Below are 25,629 nucleotides of genomic sequence, written 5' to 3'. Positions count from 1 at the left end.
ACTTCCCAGACCAGAAGATTACTGTTGGGGATGTTGAAATGCCTATAGTTATCCTCGGGGACCCAGCCTACCCCTTAATGCCATGGCTCATGAGGCTGTACACAGGCAGCCTGGACAGTAGTAAGGAGCCGTTCAACTATAGGCTGAGCAAGTGTAGAATGAGAATGTGCTTTTGGATGTTTGAAAGTACGCTGGTGCATTTACTGACTCGGTTAGATCTCAGCACAACCGATATTCCAATTGAAATTGCTGCTTGTTGTGTGCTCCACAATATCTGTGAGAGTAAGGGGGAGAGGTTTATGGCAGGGTGGGAGGTTGAGGCACCTCGCCTGGTGGCCAATTTCGCACAGCCAGACAACAGGACAATTAGAAGAGTGCAGCAGTGTGTGCTGCGCATCAGAGAAGCTTTGAAAGCCAGTTCCACGACTGGCCAGGGTATGGTATGACAGTTGTGTTTGTTTCTCTTGAAGTTACCTACCCCCTATATATATGAAAGGAAATAAAGTCACAATTGTTTAAAAAACATTCTTTATTATTTGTTGCACAACACATTGAGAGAAATCAGAAGGTAGACTGGGGGATGGGGGTACTGGGGGAGGGGGGTGGTGGAGGAGGGAAGGACAAGTCCAGAAACCAAATACAAATTTCAGATATGCCAGCTTTCTGCTGCTTGTGCAATCCTCTGGGGTTGAGCGTGTGGGTCCCCGTAGCCTCCCCCTCCCCCATGTTCTTGGGCGTCTGGGTGAGGAGGCTATGGAACTTGGGGAGGAGGGAGAGCAGTTATACTGGGGCTGCAGCGGCAGTCTGTGGTCTTGCTGCCTTTCCCGCATTATATCCACCATACAGCGGAGCATGTCAGTTTCCTCCCCCAGGAGCTTGACCACAGCATCCTGCCTGCTCTCATTGTGTGAGTCCCTCCTCTCGTTGTGTTCATTTAATGCTTTACGGGACTCCACAGTTGCCTCCACGCATTCAGCTGGGCCCTATCAGTGTGGGAGGACTGCATGAGCTTGGCAAACATGTCGTCCCGAGTTTGTTTTTTCCGCCTTCTAATCTGGACCAGCCTCTGGGACAGAGTAGATAGGGGCCACGTTGAAACATTTGCACCTGTGGGAGGAGAAAAAGGGAGGGTAGTATTTTAAAAGATACATTTTAGAGAACAAAGGGCAAACTCTTTCTCAGTGAAACAGGCAATTCATAGTTGACAGCACATGTTCTTGCTCTACAAGGTTGCATTTTGCCTCTTATACTGAAGTACCTGCCACTTTGGTGTGAGTTAGCCATCACATGCAGCCAGGCAACAGAATTCAGCTTGCAGGCAGCCATGGTAAGCCCTAGGGGCATGCGGGGGTTCTGCTTCTTCCACATTCATTTCAATGCTTTCAAACTGCCAGGCCCCCTTCCCCATAGCAAGCAATGCCTGGTGGGTTTGCCATATAAAAGGAAGGTCTGTGGACTCTCTGGGATGATCGCGTCACACAACACTCCTCCTCCCCCTGTACCCACCACGTGGCTCCGATGAGGCTGTGAGCAGGGATGAGCCCTTTAAACTAAACACGAACAGCTCAGCATGGCTGGGTTTCCCCCTACCTCCCACCGAGTAGCTCCGATCAGGCTCTCACTCACCAGAAGTGCCTTCTCCAGGGTCATGGTCCGGGAGCCTGAACTGGGAGTAGGGGGAGGCTATTGGGTCCAGCGTTAAGAATAGTTCCTGGTTAGGGGAGGAAAACGGATTCCCCACTTGCCGTCTGTACACTGTCGTCCTTCTCCTCCTCCTCGTCATCCTCCAATAATGCTTTCTCCTCGCTCCGTGCAACTCCCCCCTGACAGGTGTCCATGGACAGTGGTGGGGTAGTGGTGGCATCACCCTCCATAATTGCATGCAGCTCATGGTAGAAGCAGCATGTATGAGGCTGTGACCCAGAGCGCCTGTTCACCTCCCTGGCTTTTTGGTACATTTGCCTGAGCTCCTTGATTTTTGTACGACACTGCTCTGTGTCCCTGGAGTAGCCTCTTTCCATCATGGCCCTGGAGACTTTAGCGTATGTATATGTGTTTCTTTTTTTGGAACGTAGTTCTGCCATAACAGGTTCGTCTCCCCAACATGCAATGAGATCCAGTACCTCCCGTTCGGACCAGGCTGGAGCTCATCTGTGAATCCGGGACTGTGTGGTCTCTTGTGATGGTGAACTCTGCATGGTCACCTGTGATAGTGGACTGTGCTGATGGTGACCAAACAGGAAATGAAATTCAAAAGTTCCCGGGGCTTTTACTGCCTACCTGGCTAATGCATTGGAGTTGAGAGTGTTGTCCAGAGCAGTCTTAAGGGAGCATTCTGGGATAGCTCCCAGAGGCCAATAACATCCAATTGTGTCCACAGTACCTGTAACTAGGAACTGCAATCTAGATTTTAGCGTTACTTACTTGCTGAGGTGGAGTACAGAAATCAGATTAAAAAGCCCTTTAAATCGAAAAAATGGTTTGGTTGTGTGGACGGAATCAATTTTATTTCGAATTAACTCAGCTAATTCCGAAATAACTGCGTACTGTAGACTAGGCCTTAGATATGTTAGTTATTTATCCTTTTCCTTAATGTTCCACCCCAGAGGTAGCTGCGTTTCATTGATGCACGGATAAAGTGATGTTCTCTACCAGTAACACTGAATAAGTAAGATGCTCTTGTAGTCAAGCAAAGCCTGAATTGGAGAAAATTCATTGAATAGTATAAGACTTATTTGCTTAGCCGGGCTCTTAATTTTGTTTGTTTTTAATAGGGGCTGTTATATTCTGTTAACTCTGTTTTCATTTGTTTATGCGAGGTGCTTCAGTGTCTTGGGGACTGGCACCCACACACATTTCTTAATTAGTTTATTTATAAAGGGTTTTGATTTCTTCTGATGAAAGCTGGTACTACTCCACTAATCATTTTCTGTGTTTCTTCAGCACAAAGAAATTGGCATTTAGGGACTTATCCAAAGCCCACTGAAGTCACTAGACAGGCTTCCATTGACTTCAATGGTCTTGGGATCAGGCCCTAACAGTAAAATGATTTTCAAAAGAAAAGTCTTCCCTGGATCCAAAGGGTTTAATCAGAAAACTATTTGAGAAGTTGCTTTTAGCAAATATTTCGAGTTCCATGGTTGTATTTTCAGGCAAGATGTGGCTTAAAATGTCACATTTCAACCAGAATTTTGATCACAGTGCAACACTGTAGCAGTATTTTGTGGATGACAGATGATTCATCTTCTGTATTTTTGTTAGCACTTATGCATCTATTCTTGAATGCAGCATTTGGCACAACTGATTGCAGCAGATAAGGCTGTTATGTAGCCATTGGAATTATGCCGTGCTATTTTAAAATATATGTTACATTAATTGAAGTTGTCAGGTTTCCAAACCTCTAAAGCAGCTTTTGCATTTTGCTTTTGTTTGTAAGACATACATGACAGATAATAGTATCTGGAAGTTAGGATTTCATGTGGTTAAAGCTTATTGGAACGATAGACATCATTGGGCTGCTGTTCTAAATGATTATGGTTTCAATAATTTTTTAATATTCCTTCGAATACTCTCACACCTGTGAAGCTAGTCTGAAATCAGAGGTTAAATCCTGAAATCCCCTCTGGTTTTACCTAGTTCTTAGGCAAAACTCTAACTGAAGATACTTTTACCCAGACTAAAAACGGATAAAGGACCCCGGGAAAGATCTACTTTTAGTAGCTGTGCAAAGTTATATTAGTACTTGAATTTCTAGAACTAGAGCAGGTTGAAAAATTTTATACTCAGAATAGTTTTCTGCTGGAAAACACAATTTTGTAAAAACTGAAATATTTTGAACTATCAATTTTTTCAACAGGCAAATGTAAAAACGAATCCTTGACATTCTTGTTTCGTTTCACAAGTGTCAACATATTTCATTTGACTATAGTTTTGACTCACTTTTAACTTTAATATTAAAATATTTAATATCCTACACTATAATACATGTGCATGTATGATGTATTATAATTAGAGCAGGCTGGAAAAAGTGACCTTTTTTTTCCCCATTGAAAAATGCTGTTTGGTCCGATCAAAAATGTTTTGCACCAACATACGAAAATGTAATGAAAATTCAGACTCCTCCTAGCATAACCAGTAGCTCGGTGGTTAGGCCACTCACCTGGGAGACCCAGGTTCAAGGTCCTGCTCCAAATCAAAGACAAAACAAAAGGTTTTAAACCTGTCTCCCACATCGCCAGTGAATGCCTTAAACCCCATGCTAACGTCTGTTCTGGGGTGGGTTTCTATCTCAGCCTCTCTCGTGCAGCTTCATGAAAAAAAAAGTTCAAAAGGTTTTGTTTTATTCCAATGTGCAATGAGAAAAATTTCAAAAACTCAGAACTTTTTGTGAAAGTTCCTAAGGCTATAAAGTGAAGTTATCAGCAGATATAGTCTGACTTACTCAGATTCAGTGTCAATATTGATCAGGTCCCCATATAGGAAGACCATAGCATGCAGCTACTAGAAATTGTTCAAAAATGGAAAAGCATTTTCTAATTTGGAAGTTACCACCATTTCACATAGTTTGAAATGGAACAATTTTTCATATTTTTCCTAATAGTTTTGTTAAATAATTTTTTGAAAAAATTCAGGTATTCAAAATTTATTTTCCCTCTAACCCTGCTTTGTTTAGTTTTTGCCAGTAAATGTAACAGAATGAATAATGTCTAGATTATTTTCCAATATTTTATTTTTTGCTTTTGCTTTTGCTTTTGCTTTTCCTTTCCCCCCCCATTGCTATTCTGTATCTTTTCATAACTTCTTTAAATTTTTTAAGGTTACAGAGTGGTAAAAGAGAGTATGGGAAGAAAAGAAAAAAGTGGTGGGAAAATCTCTAGACAACATTTATTCTGTTACATTCAGTGACAAAAAGGGTGGGGTGGAGGGCGGAATAGGACAAAGGGGAAAAACAAATATTCAGAATTTTGAAAATTATTCAGTTTCCAAAAAATGAAAATATCAACTTAAAATAGAATGAATATTTCACTTCAATTCAAAATTTCCCCTAGAAAAAAATGAAGTAAATTGAAAATATTTTTCATAAAACCCCATTTTTGGCAGGAAAATAGCAACATAGGAACTGCCACTGGGTATTAAAGCAGCAGCCTATCTAGTCTCCAACAGCGGTCAGAACCAGATGCTTTAGAAGAAAGTGTAAGAACCCAGCAAAAAATGTCACCAAGTCTACTCAATACAGAGCCCTATGATTTGTTTCTGTTAAATCTTGCACTATAGAGACCACATAGTTTGTGAGATCTGCATATGATATAAAGTCTTAACCCACAGGTCTTTCTGTCTCTTAGGGTACTTTTGCAGATCATTCGTGAGCAATGTGTTGTATTTGATGATCAAAATTCAAGCTGTGAATGGTCACTTAAGTGCCATGGTATGTCTCTGTTCCTTGACTAGATTAATTTAACTGCTAGATTCAGGTGTCTGATCTGAAGGCTCAAATATAAAATGTAACTTTTGGTGCATATTTTCTGATTCACTTAAAATTGGGTGTTTTCTGCAAATGTTCTTGCCAGTAAAGTATTTTGCTAGAACTTCCATAGAAAACACCCACAGAAGGGTCCTGAATAGAGTTGAAGTGAGTTCTATTGTTGTCCATAATGCCAATTCCACTGGCAATAGGGAACAGAAAAGAGGGACTTCTGCGCTAGTGAATTGTACATGAGTCTATACTACACTCTACAGTTGGACCCGGGCTTGTGGAAGCCCATGCTTATCCACACTGCATTGTGGACATGGACTCGAGTCTCACAAGTATGCTAAAGTGTCCATACTGCATTACACAGACCTTCTGACTTAGGTCTGCAGCTTGACTTGCATCCATGGTGCAAAATGTGCAAACAAGGGACTTGGGCTCTGACATATCCCCCAGCAGGGGCCTAGGCCCTGGGTCCTGTGTGCTTCCTGACCGAAGTCAGACTGGTTTTGTGTTTGGACAGAAGGTGCCTAAATACCTTTTTAGGATCTGGATGGACATGTGATTTAAATGGAACTACTCATGAATTTGAAGTTAAGTATGTGCTTATATGCTTGGTTGGATCAGGGTAAGAATGCTGAGCATCTGTAGGATCAAGCCCTGTTTAGCAACTTATATCATTGGTATCTGAGCACTGTACCTATGGTCACTAATAGAAACACAGACCAGGATCGTAGTGGCTATTAATTAAGTCACCAGAAGCCTCTGTGAGACTTCATCAACGTTGTAACAAGCTTTGGGTGCAGTGTTGTGTTGTTACAGCCATCCAACTGTATTTTTAGGCTGGTAGCACAAGCCTGAGATAGTTGATCTGTCTTCTGAGACTCACTGCCGTGGGCTATTTTTTCTTTGTAGATGTACCCTTAGGGGTCTGGTGTTGACAGCACACCCACAAATAGGGTCAAACTAGCATGAATTAGCATCCTTCTCACTTTCACAAAGAGGCCAATAATTGAATAAACTTCAGTTTCCAGTAGTGTCAATCTGTTTATTCTTCACAAGGACCTAATTCTCATTCCTTAAAACACACACACAAAAACCCTGCAAAAAATGAAACGAAATAAAATCTGACCCTCTAGTTTTTGTAAAACACATTATACATGCATGTAGATCGGACAGTGGGTAATTTTTATTGAGTGGATTGTATCATTATAGATCAGCTTGCTCATCATTTCTATTGTAAGCATCCAGTTTCAGATTTTAAGATCTTGGCTACAACAATTTAAACTATGCTAAAAATCAGATGGTTAGTTATAAGACAAGTCATCTATTTAGCATAAATTCTTGCTGTTTGGGGGGAAAATTATTCCAACACCTTCCACAGTTCCAAGTATTTTTTTTAACTTAACTCACTACTTGCTTATTCAATTTAATCAAGTTGCCAGCAAGAAGAATTGGGCCTTAACTCTCAGTATATTGCTGTAACTTTGGAGTCATGCCGCTAAATTTAATGGAGTGGCTCCACATTTACACAGATGTGCTTAGGGTAGAATTTGGCCCTTAGTTTAATGTCTATATTAAAGACAATGCCCCAGCAAAGCACTTGATATGTACTTAATTTTAAGCATATATTTATGTCCCATTGTCTTCCTCTTGACTTCAATGGGTCTTAAGCACATACTTAAAATGCTTTGCTGAACTGAGGTCTTAAACTCCATTGAGTTCACTTTGTCTCTTATTGTTTGGTATTTTGAATTTACAGAATTCAGTGAATGAGCATTTTTATAACTAACTACAAGATGGGTAATTCTATCTTTAGTGGATTTTAGTTCTCTTCCAGCGAAATAATATTTTACATTTATATAGTTCTTTTCATCATGAAGGTTCACAATGTGTTTTTCAAACTAGATATATTTAAATGGAGCTGCATCTGGACAGCAGCCAGGGAGGCAATTAGCACAGTGATCAGGAAGGGGACATATCACTATGTTAAGCAGCTAGGGTCAGCTGATGTGAACAATTCACCTGTCTTCATTCTTAAGTTAAAAAGTCCAAACTTATATTAACAAAGAGGGGAGAAAAAGATCATTGTATTCCCTCTGCAGATCATTCATGAGCAATGTGTTGTATTTGATGTTCAAAATTCAAGCTGCGGTTGGTCACTTAAGTGCCATGATATGACTCTGTCCCTTGACTAGAAGACTCTAACTGCTAGATTCAGGTGTCCGGTCTGAAGACTCAAGGAACCCAAATATAAAATTGAGCTTTTGGTGAATATTTTCTGTTTCACTTAAAATTTGGTATTTTCAGCAAATGTTCTTGCCAATAAAGTATTTTGCTAGAACATCCATAGAAAAAACACACACAATGGTCCTGAACAGAGTTGAAGTGAGTTCTATTGTTGTTCCTGATGCTAATTCCACTGGGAATAGGGAACAGAGAAGAGGGACTTCTGCACTGGTGAATTCTGTGTGAGTCCCCATATCATTCCTGATCAATGTTCTTGCACTCCATGGTAGAGTTGGCCTGTACCTCAACTTTAGAGTATGGACAGCCCAGGATGGTAGGAGACATTAGGACAAGACTGGCAATGTCGGAATCAGAGAGGCAGTCATAAAAGGCTTAGTGTGAATAATCTACCTGGTCCTGACATAAGCTTTTGAGGACAGGTAGTATTGAAAGAGCCATATAGCAGCAAATTCTATGGTCCTTCCCCTTAATCTCCCCCATGTTGTGCAGAAAGCCCCTGTAGATCTGGGCACCATTCTGCATAGGTCCATGTACACACACGCTACAAATCTTCCTGAACTCTGCAACAGAACCTTACTGGTTCTGCTTCCAGGAGCCTTCATCACCTTCCACATAAAATCAAATCAGTAACATTGAGTAAGGCTGCCCAGAGTGTGCAAAGTTAAATATGTGCATAAGTCTTTGCAGGACCAGGGCCCAAGTTTGTATTTTTCACTGTTCATATTTTTCTTTCCTTCTCCTTTCCTCTTTATTTCCCCCCTCCTTTTGCCAGGCACACACACAGTCTCAGTGCCAACATGACATCTTCCTGTAGGCAAGAGTGTGAGGTGGAACTGCTTCAGCACTATTCATAATAGCAGTTACAACACCACATCGAGAAGCAGAAATATGCAACTAAATTTGGTTCTCCCACTTGAGGATCTATACTATCTTTAATTGCTTTTGCCTCAGGATATGCTGCAAGCTATAACCTCTAGGAAGGCCAAATTCAAGAAAACCATCTCCTTCCTAGACATTGTAGACAATGAATCACTGTTTGGATACAAAACACAAGAGTTTCTATAATAGGTCTTAATTACTTTAGTGGAATTAGTATTCTGGAATTAGTTATATAGAATGCTGCTGATTGGTGTTATATTCTTCAATAAAACTGAAGTTGATTCAAATTTTATTATAAAATTTGAGTAAAAATGTTTACTTATAACAAGGTTATAGGCACAGACCAAACAAACAAACTGGCCAATGCCTGAGCTTTTAAAAGTTTTCTTACTCATCCATGTCAAGAAAAGCTGCTAGAAAGTATGGTCTACAGTATTCTGTTTTTTGCTTATTTGTCTTCTAGTTACTTGTGAATGATGATCCATGCCCTTAGCTCACCAGTGGAGTTTTCCAAACTGCTGGAAAGGACATGCCAGAAATATTAAATGTATGTCAAGCATGAAATTTTGGAAATAAAATATTTTGCCTGTTGTTGCAAAATTAATTTGTTGATAGTTTTTTTGAATTGTTTCAGTCTTTACTTAAAAAAGATGACAAATTTACCATTATTTACTGAATAATGTATTTGATGTGTACTACTCAACTAGCTATTAAGATGGTTAAATGGTGCCAAAAGTATGTCAAAAGATTATTCAACAAAAAGAAGTTTAAAATTTTCCTCTAATAATATATGCAACAATTAGTATTCAGCTACCTTTGCTGTTCTTACAAGGTCTGTGTTTTTGAGACTGAAGACATTCTTTGGCTCTATATGATTTTATAAACTGCCCAAAATATGAATGAACCTCTCACTTTCTTTCCAAAAATTAATTGTTGGAATTATGGAAATTGATTTTAGGAAAGGAACTTTTACACTCATTAAATACTCAGATTTCCCTCAGTTTTTTTTTAAATTTATAATAACTTTATGCCAAATTGAAGCATAATTTGCAACCATTTTAATCTGAGTTTAAGGACACTAGTTTAGTACAGTACTGTGTCTGTGTACATGCCACATTGAAAAGTGTTGTGTACTCAGGTGCTTTGTGACACTGCAAAATGCCTATGTAAGAACTGATAGTGGAGTGGGGTTTCACTAGTTACAAAAAAAGTTGCAGTTTTGTATTGTCATGTCGATTAAATCTCAGGAAAAACTTCCTCACTGTAAGAACAGTAGGACAATGGAACAGACTGCCTAGGGAGGTTGTGGAAGCTCTTTCAATGGAGGTTTTCAAGAGGAGGCTGGGTAGGCAGCTGTCTTGGATGGTTTAGACACAACAAATCCTGCAACTTGTTAGGGGGTTAGACTAGATGACCCTTGCAGTCCCTTCTAAGCCTGTGGTTCTATGATTCTGTGAACTGAATAAATAAGATTATCTATCTGTTATGGACAACCTTGTGGGGAAATGCAAACAGTTGTGGATATTTTAGTCAGATTTTCAAATGCAAGTTCAAGCAGATATGTATGACCTGTGGTTGAATCTACATGCATGTGTATTTGTATTGTAGGCACATAATCCAAAACTTCAGTAAAGAGAGAGGAAATCTTGCCATTGACTTCAGTAGGCTTTAAATCAGACCCTAGACTGGCTATTAGGCCCTGATTCAGTAGTTCAGCTATATTCTACAAAGTACCAAACAAACCCTTACATTTTGTCCTCTCACTAATAGTCATGTGCCAATGTGGAGTTTTGTGTGTGTAGATCTTTGAGCACAATTGTTGCACCTACATTACCCTAAACAAGGACAGCAGCATTGCGCCTGATTGTGGCATTAAGCCTCAGCTCCATGTTGGAATAGTATGCAGGTGTACCTCCTTACTGGGAGCTCCCTGAAACATTTTGCCTCACTAATACACAATGCATGCCATGCTCCACAAAGTACACCTTTTACATGGTAAAGCAGCCATTCCCCTTCATCTAGAAGGAGGCAGCTTTTCAGCTAGAGGGAGGCTGAGCAGGTCCATGGCCCTATGTAATATATCCTGTGTGACCTCTGTATCCCTTCTGTAAAATGGGAAGAATAATTCCCTACCTCATAGGAGTGTTGATGTGTAGAAAGAATAGTAAATATGGCAGGCAACCAGCTTGGCTTAACAGTGAAATGCTTGCAGATCTTAAACACAAAAAAGAAGCTTACAAGAAGTGGAAGATTGGACAAATGACCAGGGAGGAGTATAAAAACATTGCTCAGGCATGCAGGAGTGAAATTAAGAAGGCCAAATGCCACTTGGAGTTGCAGCTAGAAAGAGATGTTAAGAATAACAACAAGGGTTTATTCAGGTATGTTAGCAACAAGAAGAAAGTCAAGGAAAGTGTGGGCCCCTTACTGAATGAGGGAGACAACCTAGTGACAGAGGATGTGGAAAAAGCTAATATACTCAATGCTTAATTTGCCTCTGTCTTCACAAAAAAGGACAGCTCCCAGACTACTGCACTGGGCAGCACAGCATGGGCAGGAGGTGACCAGCCCTCTGTGGAGAAAGAAGTGGTTTGGGACTATTTAGAAAAGCTGGATGAGCACAAGTCAATGGGGCTGGATGCGCTGCATCCGAGAGTGCTAAAGGAGTTGGGGGATGTGATTGCAGAGCCACTGGCCATTATCTTTGAAAACTCATGGAGATCAGGGGAGGTCCCAGACGACTGGAAAAAGGCTAATGTAGTGCCTATCTTTAAAAAAGGGAAGGAGGAGGATCCTGGGAACTACAGGCCAGTCAGCCTCACCTCAGTCCCTGGAAAAATCATGGAGCAGGTCCTCAAGGAATCAATTCTGAAGCACTTAGAGGAGAGGAAAGTGATCAGGAACAGTCAGCATGGATTCACCAAGGGAAGGTCATGCCTGACTAATCTAATTGCCTTCTATGATGAGATAACTGGCTCTGTGGATGAGGGGAAAGCAGTGGATGTGTTGTTCCTTGACTTTAGCAAAGCTAAATACACAGTCTCCCACAGTATTTTTGCCTGCAAGTTAAAGAAGTATGGGCTGGATGAATGGACAAGGTGGATAGAAAGCTGGCTTGATCGTCGGGCTCAACGGGAAGTGATCAATGGCTCCATGTCTAGTTGGTAGCTAGTATCAAGTGGAGTGCCCCAAGGGTCAGTCCTAGGGCTGGTTTTGTTCAATATCTTCATTAATGATCTGGAGGATGGCGTGGACTGCACCCTCAACAAGTTTTCAGATGACACTAAACTGGGAAGAGTGGTAGATATGCTGGAGGGCAGGGATAGGATACAGAGGGCCCTAGACAAATTAGAGGATTGGGCCAAAAGAAATCTGATGAGGTTCAACAAGGACAAGTGCAGAGTCCTGCACTTAGGACTGAAGAATTCCATGCACCGCTACAGACGAGGGACCAAATGGCTAGGCAGCAGTTCTGCAGAAAAGGACCTAGGGGTTACAGTGGATGAGAAGCTGGATATGAGTCAACAGTGTGCCCTTCTTGCCGAGAAGGCTAACGGCATTTTGGGCTTTATAAGTAGGGGCATTGCCAGCAGATCGAGGGACGTGATCGTTCCCCTCTATTTGACATTGGTAAGGCCTCATCTGGAGTACTGTGTTCAGTTTTGAGCCCCACACTACAAGAAGGATGTGGAAAAATTGGAAAGTGTCCAGCAGAGGGGAACAAAAATGGTTTGGGGACTGGAACACATGACTTATGAGGAGAGGCTGAGGGAACTGGGATCATTTAGTCTGCAGAGGAGAAGAATGAGGGGGGATTTGATAGCTGCTTTCAACTACCTGAAAGGGGGTTCCAAAGGGGATGGATCTAGACAGTTCTCAGTGGTAGCAGATGACAGAACAAGGAGTAATGGTCTCAAGTTGTAGTGGGGGAAGTTTAGGTTGGATATTAGGAAAAACTTTTTCACTAGGAGGGTGGTGAAGCACTGGAATGCATTACCTAGGGAGGTGGCGGAATCTCCTTCCTTTGAGGTTTTTAAGGTCAGGCTTGACAAAGTCCTAGCTGGGATGATTTATTTGGGGATTGGTCCTGCTTTGAGCAGGGGGTTGGACTAGATGACCTCCTGAAGTCCCTTGCAACCCTGATATTCTATGTTGCGAAGATCAAAACTAAGTGATTGTTAAATGGTTAGTTAGCTCAGGCCCATATACATAAATAGAAGATGAGAACAACTCTTTGCATTTTCAATTGATGCTGTTGTAGGCCTTAGCATAATAGTCCTAAAAAAAGAGGAGGGCAATACTCCACTCCACCCCTGAACAGAAGCACATGGACTGAGAAGAGAGGCCTCTGGCTGGTTGACTAAAATACTAAAGAAACTTTAAGGTGTAAATTTTGATCTCATAGATAGGGTTGGGGTTTTTTTTTTATGCAGTCTGTTTTCTGGGTATTTGGTCATATTTAGTGGCTAATAACAGAACAGTCAAAAGTTGTGGAGTTGGAGAACATTTCATCATTGGTGATGAAAACACTGCTCTGCTGGGCACTGCTTCTGTCCAGTATACATTTCCTCAGCACTACAAAGTCTTATCTTACTCTGTGCTCGCATACAGAGTTGCTCGGAGATGAATCAAAGAAAACATAAGGGTTATGTATCTACTGAATTAAGATTCTTATTGAATCAGAAGGCGGGCTATGCTGATCAAAACTAGTCTTAGCAAGGTTTACTAAAGAAAACTTTATTATATTGGCTCTCCACATACTGCAAGTGGCACACTAGACTTGTGTGCAGCTAAAGAGATTAAGGTGAGAGCACTCTAAGGAAAGCTTAGTGATCTGCAAGAATGCATTAGTTTCCTTTCCTCCTCAATCCATACAGATTAAAGCTCATTGGTAATTTTCAACAAAATGTTTTTCATCAAAAATAGCCCTATGTCAGTACTAAAACATCTTGTGGCAACACATCTGTTTTGATTAAACTTTCATTGGGAAGATTTCACAGCTCCACAGTGGAATTCTAATCAAAATAAATGAGAGAGAAAGACAAAGTAGCCAATAGCTCACTGATTAGGCCACGCTCACCTGGGATGTGGGAGAAGTAGCTTCAAGCCCTTTCTCTACCAGATACAGAGCAGGGACTTGAAACCCAGGTATCCTACATCCCAGATGTGTCCTGACCACTGGGCTAATGGATATTCATGTGGCATGCACATGCATGTGTGTTTTTCATAATGTTTTTTTTTTTTTTTTTTTTTTTAAAGATCTAGTTTTCATTCTGGTGAGTAAGGAAACAAAATTTTGAAACCTCAACATTTTTCATGATACTGAATTATCATTTTCTGGCCAGCCCTAACAGAGATCAAACCTCTAACCCCTAACATGCATAGCTGCCAGTGGGAATGCATGGAGAAGTATTATGCCAAAAATTAAGGCTGTATTTTTTATTACATCTGTCACTGGAGTCATACATTCTGAGAGTGCCATTTTTTTTTTTACAAATATCAGTAATATTTGACATTTTGTATGTGTTTGAGTAGGTGGATTTGATAGCAAGCTGGGGACACTGCTTTGCACTGAGAGCTGCCAAGATAAAACCTGGACCGCATGGGAAGCCAAGAAAGCAGGAATGCTCATAATTAGGGCTAGTGGTTTGTCACGCAGTGAGGAGTCTGCAAAGTGCAGTTGCTCCTGCTGCTCTGAGAGTGGCTGAAGCAAGATGGCAGCTTTGAAAAATATACAGACAGCAATGACCCTCCTGCACTCCTGCTGCTGTGGGGCTGAAATAGCTGGCACAAGGATAGTGATTATAAAGTGGCTTTAAATTATCAAATGTTATTTTTGTTGCAGATGAAGGAACTTCGTGTCCATTGGCATTTCATATTTTGTATTGTGAATGTATGACTTTAGCTGCCTTTTCCATGATCAGTCTGTGTTTGTTTTCCACATAATTTACCATGACAAGCCATTATAACAGACACATTGTTACCAGCATAATTTATGACCCGACCCTCCATTGTGGATACTCAGAGTGTAATATAGGGCTACCACCCCTACTCATCCTCGTGAGTAATCAGGGCATAATGGACCCAGTCGTACCCTTCTGTGGGCTCAGAGCTCCACCCCTCTATGGGCTCATGGCTAACACAAATTCCCAGGGGGTTCAGAGTTCTACGGGTCTGTGAGGCCTTTTCCCAGTGAAAGAGCCTTCATACAGTGAATATCCTTAGACATGTACAAGTATTCATTAACAGTTAGCAATAAAGCAACAGAATACACATGCTAAGCATCTTATGCTCACCACTCCCAATAAAACAAATGGACATCTCCCGATGGCAAGTCAGAGTCATGTCAGCTGAGCTCCGGCTTCTGCATAGTCTGGTCATCCAGGGGTTAAAAAGTCCTCACAACTTTTGGTCTTGACCTATATCCCGGAGTTAAGTTCTGATGAGCTTGTTTTCTGACCCTTGTTATATAGTTAAAATGACGATTTTTCTTCTCTATGGCTTAACCAATTATTTTATTTAAAACATAGCTATACAAAATAAAAAAAAAACACTAACCAATCATTTTCACTATAGAGGGGTTCACATGCCTAAAACTGCCTGATCATTAGCTTTTATATTTTTCAAAGTTAGTAAAAATATCTCAAGGTCCACTTATCTTTATGCTTCCTTTGTGGGATACACTTGCAACAGCAAAACCTCAGACTTTTTTATTATCAGGAAGAAGCTGCAGAAAGTCAAGGTTAGTTTGTCCATTCTCTCCCCATTCTCATGAGTTTGTGAATATATATTTATCCCTGTTAGTAATACTGCAGCTGATACTTTCCTATCTGTCTGCCTATGCCAAGGCCAAATTCCTTTGACTCTATAGTTTTGTTTCCAACTTATGGTGGCTGAGCATACAAGATGGTTGCTGGTTACACTAAGTCCATACACAAGATGGCTATGAGTCATGTCAAGTCCAGGCCTCTTGTAACAACATAAATAGACAAATGGCAAAAAGGGCTTCATTCCCATTTTGTCTCATGAGAGCTCTTTGTGTGTGTGTGTGTGTGTGTGTATGTATGTATTCTTCAAAATTCACAACCAGATGAAATAAGACATTCATTACACCCTTTCACCAGATGCAGATCTAAGGTAATCTACATGGTGTTAATTGTAGCCCTTGTTTTCCCTTCACCTTGTGTGTTATCACTGCTAACGTTATCTGTAAACTTGAGTTCTGATCCTGGAAATAATTCCATATAGGAATGGTTGCCCACCCATGCCATGCTCATTGCAGGACTGGGGCCTTAGATTGAAAATCCTTTGGGTCATGGTCTGTCTCCCATATTCTGTAAAGTGCTTAGCACTTTTTATTTACCACATAAATACATGATTAATAATAAGATGAATTAGTTTCCTTGAAAATGCAAACCAATAGTAAAAGTCTCAGTATATGACAAAAAAGAGTGGGGGGGGGGAGAAAAATCAAACTGACAAAATAAAATAGGCTCCCTGCTCCCCTCTATTTTGCATGTGGAATTGAAGTTGCAACTCATTCCAAAGAGCAGCACCAGTAACTAAACAGTGAGAAGTCATGGTTCTCTGACATTGCTCCCCTCCAAGTGAGCATTTAGTTGGGCTGCTATGAGTTTGGAGGTATGTCAAGACAGGAGTGGAATTGAAGGAAGACCCAGGGGAGCAATGCTATTTACAGCTTGCTCCCCAAGTAACTATTGGATTTCCACTTTGAAATTCACCATGGGAGATGAACATCTGTCAAATGGATGTTCGGGAGTCCAAGTTGATACGCCTTTTGTGAAGAGGAGGCAGAAAAAAAGTGTAAGATAAAATAGCTCCTACCATATTTCTGGTGCTTAAGTAACAACAAATTGGACTCCTTACACATAGAATGTATGTCAAGAGGTTTAACATAGTGTATGTTAGCCCTTCTTACAGTTAGCGTATCTTATGTTACTTGCACATTACTTCTGAATTTGGCCTTCTGACCAATCACACACATGCAATCAGACAAGCTGACAGTATTTGATCACTTACAATTGGTCCTTTTTTCCCCACTACATAATCTACTAGTAGCTATTGTGTTCTCTAGTAAATGAAAATCTGCCACTTACATAATGTCAGGGTTTAGCAACACCCACACGAAGAATGGAGGCAACTCTTATCCATATTTTTGCTAACCTTAGAAGAGGCACCCGCAGCTGAAGAAAATATTTCGAAAGCCAAGAGAAAGGAAAGACAAAGAGCAAAATTAAAGGGAGGGATGTACAAGATTGGCAGAGTGTATATGCCCAGGAGAAGACAAATGTATAGGTCCCATTTTAACAATCACCTTCTTCTGTACCTGTAGATATTCTATATTCTGTCTAGGCTGCTCATGATTGTTTTGTTAAACAATTGCTGACAGGACTGTTAACATGAGCCAAATTCTTTGTACACTCCTACACACGCATGCAGTCCAAATCACAATCTAGCCCTATGCAATTTATAAAACTGTGTTATTAACTGCCAACAGAGTGTTTGTTTTTTGGTATAATGTGCCTGTTACTCTCATTTGAGAAAAAAAACCCAGACATTCAGCACTGTTTTCAGAAAGTCATGTCAACTCTGATTACCATTCTGAGCCAGGCCGTTCAGATGCACTTCCACAATTATAGATGAATATTTATGGTCTCTTAATGGTTCATTCATATAGAAAAGTCACTATCTTAGCATAACAACAACAGTATAATTGGTAAGAATATAAAAATAGGAGTGTATTAAAAACTGAATGAGTTTTTGGTTCATTAGCTATAAAATTGGTATCTCTGAATTTTTCACTAAACATTACATCTATTTACAAAACAATGTTTAAGAGGTAGCATGACTAATATTCATTAGGAGTACATAGGCTTTTTTCTTAATGTGACAATTTATTTGCCTGCATGCTACATTGATTTCAGTATGCTAAGTGGAAGTTAAAAATAGACTGAGAAGGAGGGGTCTATTAGCAATTAAGAAATGCATGGGGACATAGAGCAGCCAGTATGAAAAGGGTATACAAATTCATAGATGCCATTTGCATTAATATTTATGCATGTTACACCACAGAATGAACATGCTCTGAATGAGCATGTTTAGAGGAAAAAATGCCAGGTGAAGTAGCTGGCAATAGTTCTGTTATACATGAATGTACCTGCAGTTGCATGGAGCAGTGAGTGTGACAGACAGAGGTACTTTGCACAGCCTAATGGAGCAAACCATGCTGGGTTAAATAATTAAAAGTAATACCTCACACCTTCCATCTGAAATTTAACTGGATGCAATTCAACAAATATTTTTGCACCTCAGTTAACCAATATGTATTGTTAAAAGAATATAATTGGCCAAACCTAGGGTCCAATGCAATTAGGTTGCCTTCAGCCTCTGAAGTCAGTGATAGTTGACAGAATTCATTATATCTCAGAAGTCATTTGGAAACTCTGTGTCTGGAGTTCTCTTGGGCCTATTGCTTTGAGTATACGCCCTCTATAGCCAAAATAAAATCAGACTAGTTTCCAGCTGTGTGCTTTGGTGATGTTGTATCTGTGTACCTATTCAGAGCCAGCAATTTAGGATATCCCATTTGCTTATTGTGATGTCTTTGTGGTTAAGGCAGTAGAATGTGACTCGAAATTGCCCTGTTCTGTTCATCCTTCTGAAGCATCTGGCACTGGCCGCTATGAGAAACAGGATACTGGGCTAGATGGACCATTGTATGATGGTTCTTCTGGCAAAGTTAGGGTCTCTTCCTGACCCTGCTTAGGCCAAAATTTTCAAAAGTAACACCGTTTGGGGTGCCTCTGCTATTAGATGGAAAGCAATTTAGGCATCTAAAAATGGTGCCAACCAAAATTACTGGCCACTTAACAAAAATACTTTTTAAATTTCTCTGTCTCTATAACTGATGTTTAAGATGGGGGATAATAATACTTTTGCTACCTCTGGAGTTTTAGGAGGGAAAACCTGTTAATGTTCAAGAGATATTCAGATATTATGGTGATGAGCATCAGCCTATAAACATTTTAGCCATGTTTAGACAGCTGGTGAGAAATGATTGCATGCTTGAAAAGTGCACTACTACCATCAGTTCACAGCCCAACATATCTTATTAACACTTACAAGTTGCATGTATTAAAGATTATCTGGAATCAGATGCCTAATACTTTGCTGCTATTTAATAAGCCAAGTAGGTTAATGTTTTATTATTTAAACTGTGGTAGTACCTAAAGGCCCCAATGAAGGATCTGGGTCTCATTGTGCTAGCCAATGTACACACTCAGTAAGACAGTTCGTTCTATATAGAGCTTACAGTCTGAAGAAGAATGTTGAGAGGAGCAAAATGTTGGTCAATACACAGGAGTAGATTTGCCTGATATCACTAAAACTCCATGAGGCCCTAAAAATATCAGAGTCCAAATGACTCCTTGATTTACTTCTCCCATGACCCTCAAACTCTCTTCTATATACATTCTTCCTCCCTGTTTCTTCCCCCATCCATTGGACTTCTTGATCTTCACCTCCCTGTCCCACACAGGCTTTTGATGACAAATTCTGTCCTCATTTACACCTAGGATCTCCATTCAATCAACAGAATTGCATGGGTGTAAATATGGAAAGAACATAACCCTTGATTCCTCCCTGGCTCAGTGCTGTGTTGGGCTCATTCAAAGCACTGATCCTTTATTCCAATGATCTTCTTTCTTAGTAGTTCTGTTGAAGTACTAGGTATATAATTTTAGCACACCACCTACAGAATGCAGCTTTACCGGTATACCACTGACCTGGTTACAAATGAACAAATTAATTTGTTTTAGGATTTGTTAAAACAAAATTTAAAATTGCCCTGAGGCTGAAACTCTGTCTGCTAAGTTTTGTCCTGGAGTGAATTCTATGGCTAACTTATATCCACCTAAAAACAAGGTTGATAATAGAAAGGTGGCAAACCATTGATGTTATTAGCTGTACATAATGTGTAACCAGCATCATTTGTGGAACCATTGCACACAAGTACGTATTACCCTGTTGACACTTTATTATAAGTGGAGTGCATAGCAATACCTATAAGTAATCTTTATCCTAAATTATCTCTTCCAAATACTTGCAAACTGTTACTACCGCAGTCACTAGTCTAGCTCAAAAGAAATATCTTTTTGGATCATCTTCTGTTGGTGAAAGGACAATCTTTTGAGCTCCATAGAACACTTCAGGAAATTTTCCATGTTTGCTCTTAAGCTGAGAATGATTAGGATTTTTGTTTGAAAGTTTGGACAAAAATGGTTTTATTAGTATAAAGACAGCAGAGAAAATAAGGCCCAGATTTTAAAAGATATTTAGGCATTTCTGTGCCCAGCATTTCAATGCCTAAATGACTTAGGGGCCTAAATCTCATTTTCAAAAGGGAGTTAGGCACCAATATCCCATTGACAGTCTGGGATGTAGGTGCTGCAACACCTAAATACCTTTGAAAATCTGGGCCTCAGTAACTAGCTCAAAGAAAACCTGGTGCAACCAGCTAGAGAATCAGGCTCATTATTGTCCTTTACTGACTTCAACGTTAAACAGCAGCTACTGCTTTCTTTTCTGTATACCTTACTGAATAGATAAGATTCATTCATTCACCCTCCCTCTTGATTTCCTGCTTTCTCACATTTCATCCCCTTCTGTTTGGTTTCTTTGTGAAGAGTTGACGTGTACATTATGTTCTGAGATTACTTTTAAACTTCAGTCAGGTCACAAGCTGGACTCTGTCGCATCTTGTACCTTAAGAAAAAGCCCAGATATCTCAACTTTCCTTTGAATCTACTAGCAAGCTTACTCAATGCTCAGGATAGCTTTAGGAAATAGGTTGTATTTATTTCAATGTCAAAAGTGTCTGGTGACAGGGAAAGTTTCAAAGGTTTATAGGTATATGTGTCTCTGTACTCTGCACACTATTGTCTGAAACACTCTAGCAGACTAGTGTCTGAACAAAATAAACCAAATATCCTCTGGTAAAGCTGAGGAGGAGTATTCTGAGTGAAATAATATCAGCTATAAAACTATAGACAAGGCTGTTGAAAGCAAATTAATTTTGAGGTTTGTAAGTATGTTGTTTCTGCTATTGAGAAATTCAAGCACTTGTTTACTTTGAATCAGAGATCTCTCAATACAAATCTTCTGCCCTAAGCAAAATGTCAGTGTTTCATTCCCTTCTTCTGAACCCTAGAATAGAGGCTCTCAACCAGGCTTGGGGCGTGGCAAGCCTTGTAATGGTTCAGTGTTTATGGGAGATGAGGGGGAGTCCAAGTGCCAGGTTGCAGCACCACTCACTTGGATTTGTCCCAGCCACCCTTCTGTCATGACAGAGGGGCGGCTTGGTCAAATTTCAGTGAGTGGTGTTGTGACCTGGCACAGGGGGCCATAGCACTATTTAGGTTTAGCCAGGCCACCTTTAGCAGAATCTGCCACCCTAATTTGCCTATAACTAGAGCAGCCCTGGCTTGACTATACATGCTTTGATTCATATTTTTCTTTTGATCTGTCTGGTATGAAATCTCACATGCATGGAGAATTATCTTCTTTTAATACAACCATTAGTGCTTATTGTGAGGCCTAAAGGATCCTAAATATGCAATGTTGTTTTTTTTACTCAGAATTTATAAAGTAATGGTATAAAGGAATGCATAGCTTGAAAACTGGCCCTGAGCCAACCTAAAGAGTAAAACCACATTTCCATGAACCTTGGCTATTATGGACACTGTCTATTGCCTTTTTCCTCTTTCCTGAGTTACAGATACCTCTATAACCAGGGATTTGATTAGTAACGTTCAGAGAAGAAATATAGTGTGGGAACTTATCCGCTTACACCTCATCATATTTCAGTGTCTGAGGTAAATCCACTCCATCGCCACCACTTTGCTTAAACTCTTACTCTGAAACTATGATACAGAGCTAATATATCAACCTAATTAGACATAAGATTAACTCCATAAAGGTCTCCAATTATTATGTTCAATATTAGATTAACATATTCATCTTATCTTTTGAAATTCACAAAAGAAGGTTATACCTTGTCTTGTGTTAAAGAAGGTCCATATTGGCTGTGAATAGGCAATAAAGGAAATATTACTTGGGAATATGAGGCCATAAATATTAGAGCCTCCTAAATTCATTTTGGAAATAAGTCCAAATTGCTAAACTAAGCCAGATATTAGGGTGTCATTTCTGTAACTTAAATACATCTTAGATTGATGGAAGGAAGTCCATCAACTTAGAAATCTAAATCAAGGTTCCCAGATTTTGACATTAGAATTTTATGCACCAAATGTCTTAGCATTCTGAGAAACAAGGAACTATTGAGACCAAAGTAATTTATGGTCTCTGTTAGTTTCAAGGTGAGAACTTTGAATTCATTTCTGGTAACAAAACCTGAGATTTGAGTATAAAGCTACATTAGTTATAATCATTTATGTTCAATATTTTTACCACTTTAGGAATAATACTTAATACATAAGTTACTTAAGATCATAGAGTCATAGATTCCAAGGCCAGAAGGCACTATTTTGATTATCTAGTCTGACCTCCCGTATAATACGGGCCATAGAACTTCCTCAAAATAATTCCTAGAGCAGATCTTTCAGATACAACTTTGATTTAAGGATTGCCAGTAATGGAGAATTCACCATGACTGTTGGTAAATTGTTCCTATGTTAAAAATATAGGCCTTATTTGCAGTCTGAAAATTTCTAGCTGCAACTTTCTAGCCATTGGACATGTTATACCATTCTCTGCTAGACTGAAGAGCTCATTATCAAATACCTCTCTCCCAGGTAGGTACTTATAGGCCGTAATCATCACCCCTTGACCTTCTCTTTGCTAAACTAAATAGATTGAGCTCTTTGAGTTCATCACTGTAAGTAGGGTCCTACCAAATTCACAGCCATTAAAAACACATCACAGACCATGAAATCTGGTATTGTGTGTGCTTTTACCCTATACTATAATGATTTCATGGCAGAGAACAGCATTTCTCAAACTGGGGGTCCCGACCCACGAGGGACGGTACTGTAGGGGGGTTGCAGTATTGCCACCCTTACTTCTGTGCTACCTTCAGAGCTGCAATACCCCCTACAGTACCGCAACCCCTCTACAATAACCTCGCGACCTCCCCATGACTCCGTTTTGGGTCAGGACTCCTGCAGTTACAACACCATGGAATGTCAGATTTAAATATCTGAAATAATTAAATTTATGATTTTTAAAATCATATGGCCATGAAATTGACCAAAAGGGACCATGAATTTGGTAAGGCCCTAACTATAAGGCATGTTTTCTAATCCTTTAATCAATCTCAGGGCTCTTCTCTGAACACTCTTCATTTTTTCCAACATCCTCCTTGAACGGTGGGCACCAGAACTGGACATAGTCGTCCAGCAGTGGTAACACCAATGCTAAATAGAGGTAAAATAATCTCTTTACTCCTGCTTGAGATTCCCCTGTTAATGCATCCATGGATGATGTTGGCCCTTCTGGTCACAGCATAGCACTGAGAGCTCATGTTCAGTTGATTATCCACCACAACCACAAAATCTTTTTCAGAGTCATTGCTTTCCAGGGCAGAGTCCCCTGTCCTGTAAATATGGTCTACAGTTTTTGATCCTAGGGGTATACATTTACATTTAGCTGTATTAAAACACATATTGTTTGCTTGTGTCCATGTGACAGGCGTCAGTTGGTCCTCCGAGCCCCTAGGGGTGATGGAGAGCAATGGTCTCCGTGGCAGGCCTCGGCCCCACCTCCCGGGCATTGGGGAATTAGTAGGAAGGTGTGCCGGCCCGAGTCAGTAGCGCGCCCCTCGGGCAGGGAAGCGCCAGCCCACCCTACTCCACTGCGTTCCAGCCCAGGGCCCTGACAGTGGCGGGAGGCGAAGGTCCCGCCGCTTGGTCAGCAGGGCAGTCCGCACCTGCTGACCAAACATACCCACTCCATGGTGTAGCTGGGCCCCTGGGCTACTTCCTACCCAGTCTCTCTCAGGCAGGTCGCTCAGGTCCCTCCATCTCCTCCGGGTATTCCGCTGCGGGCAGCTCCGGATCCTCCATCTCCTCCGGGTAATCCGCTGCGGGCAGCTCCGGATCCTCCGGGTATTCCGCTGCTGGCCACCCCTGCTCCACTCAATTAGAAACACAGCTGCTTGATGTTGATTCCCCATTTACAATTACATTCTGAGACCTAGCTCTTAATCTACTTATTGTGTCCCTGTTCACTTTATAATTTCCTAGTTTTTAATCAAAATGACAGGGGTACCAAATCAAATGCCTTACAGATGTCTAAGTATATTACATCAACACTATTACCTTTATCAACCAAACTTGTAATTTCATTTTAAAAAAAAGATAGCTTGACAGCATCTGTTTTCTATAAATCCATGCTGATTGGTATTAATTATATTACCCTCCTTAATTCTTTATTAAGTCCCATTTTATTATTTTGTCCAGGATCAATGTCAGACTGACAGGCCTATAATTACCTGGGTCATCCATTTATCTTTTTAAAATATTGACATATTAGCTTTCTTCCAGTCTTCTGGAACTTCCCCAGTGTTCCAAGACTTATTGAAAATCAAAGAACGCCCCAGCTAGCTCTTTTAAAACTCTTGGATGCAAATTTTCCAGACCTGCTGATTTAGACTATATAACTTTAGTAGCTGCTGATTAACATACTCCTCAGATACTATCGCAATCAAAAGCGTACAATCATATGATATGACTACATCATCTTTTTTCTTCCCAAAAACAGAACAGAAATATTGATTGAAAGCTTCTGACTTTTCTGCATTATTATTGATAATTCTACCATTTCCATTTGGTAATGGACTAATACCATTGTTAAGATTCTTTTTGCTCCTAACATACCTAGAAAAGTAGGGGGGGGGCAGGGATAGCTCAGTGGTTTGAGCATTGGCCTGCTAAACCCAGGGTTGTGAGCTCAATCCTTGAGGGGGCCAATTAGGAATCTGGGGCAAAAATTGGAGATTGGTCCTGCTTTGAGCAAGGGGTTGGACTAGATGACCTCTGGAGGTCCCTTCCAACCCTGATATTCTATGAAAACTTATCCTTAGAACATACCTAGAAAACTTGTCCTTATCTCTGCTGGCCATAGATTTTTTTCCTGTGTCCCTTCACTTCCCTTATCATTTTTTGCTTATGGTTACCACAAATATAAGTAAACTTCTAATCCAGTCTTTCTTTGATAGTGGATATGTAGATGAAAAATGGAGTCCTTTTGCATGCACACATGCACACACACATACCCACACGTATACATTTAAAGTTCATGTTCAGTTATTGAACATTTTGGTTTCTATAGCAACAGGACATATAAAATTAAAAGTGACATTAATTTATTTGAGGCTAAAGCATGTCTAATTAAGATGTAAGCTTCTAAAACTTAGATAAGCATGAGTGAAATTGATATCTGTCACAAAACTCAGAGTGGTAAGTGACCAAGCCTGTCTGATATTAAATACCATGGTTTTTCTTTAATGTCAAATTATTTCAGCTGCCAACACCATCAAGATGCCTAATTTATCAGGTTAGAAAATGTGATTTATATAAGGATCCTTGCATCATTAAATCAAAAAGCAGGAAGAATTCATGTTTGGCTAAGCAAAACCCTCCATGTTTTTTTGCTTTTTGAAGGAAGAATTCTTTTCCCTTGAGGGGAGGACTTAAAAGTTGTTTCCAAATTAGCAGTTTTCTAGGGAAAAGATCCTAGTTTAAAGTCACAGTGATGCTGAAAATTTGGTACAAGTTAAAGACAGGGTGACCATATGTCCCATTTTGGCTAGGGCAGTGTCTTTTTTATGCCCTATCTTTGACAAAGCAACTTTTTTGGTAAAACTGAGTATTTTTCCTATTTGTTCTTGCCAGCTGATCATCAAAAAAACAAATCAAATACCAAAAGAGTGAGGTGTGCCCCCATAGGGGGGCACGGAGGAACTTTAGGGGGGCAAGCTGTGATGTTTGGGGAGA

The sequence above is a fragment of the Lepidochelys olivacea genome (assembly GCF_965140295.1).
Source record: "Lepidochelys olivacea isolate rLepOli2 genome assembly, chromosome: 2".
NCBI classification, from domain to species: domain Eukaryota; kingdom Metazoa; phylum Chordata; order Testudines; family Cheloniidae; genus Lepidochelys; species Lepidochelys olivacea.
This window is presented reverse-complemented; position numbering follows the sequence as displayed.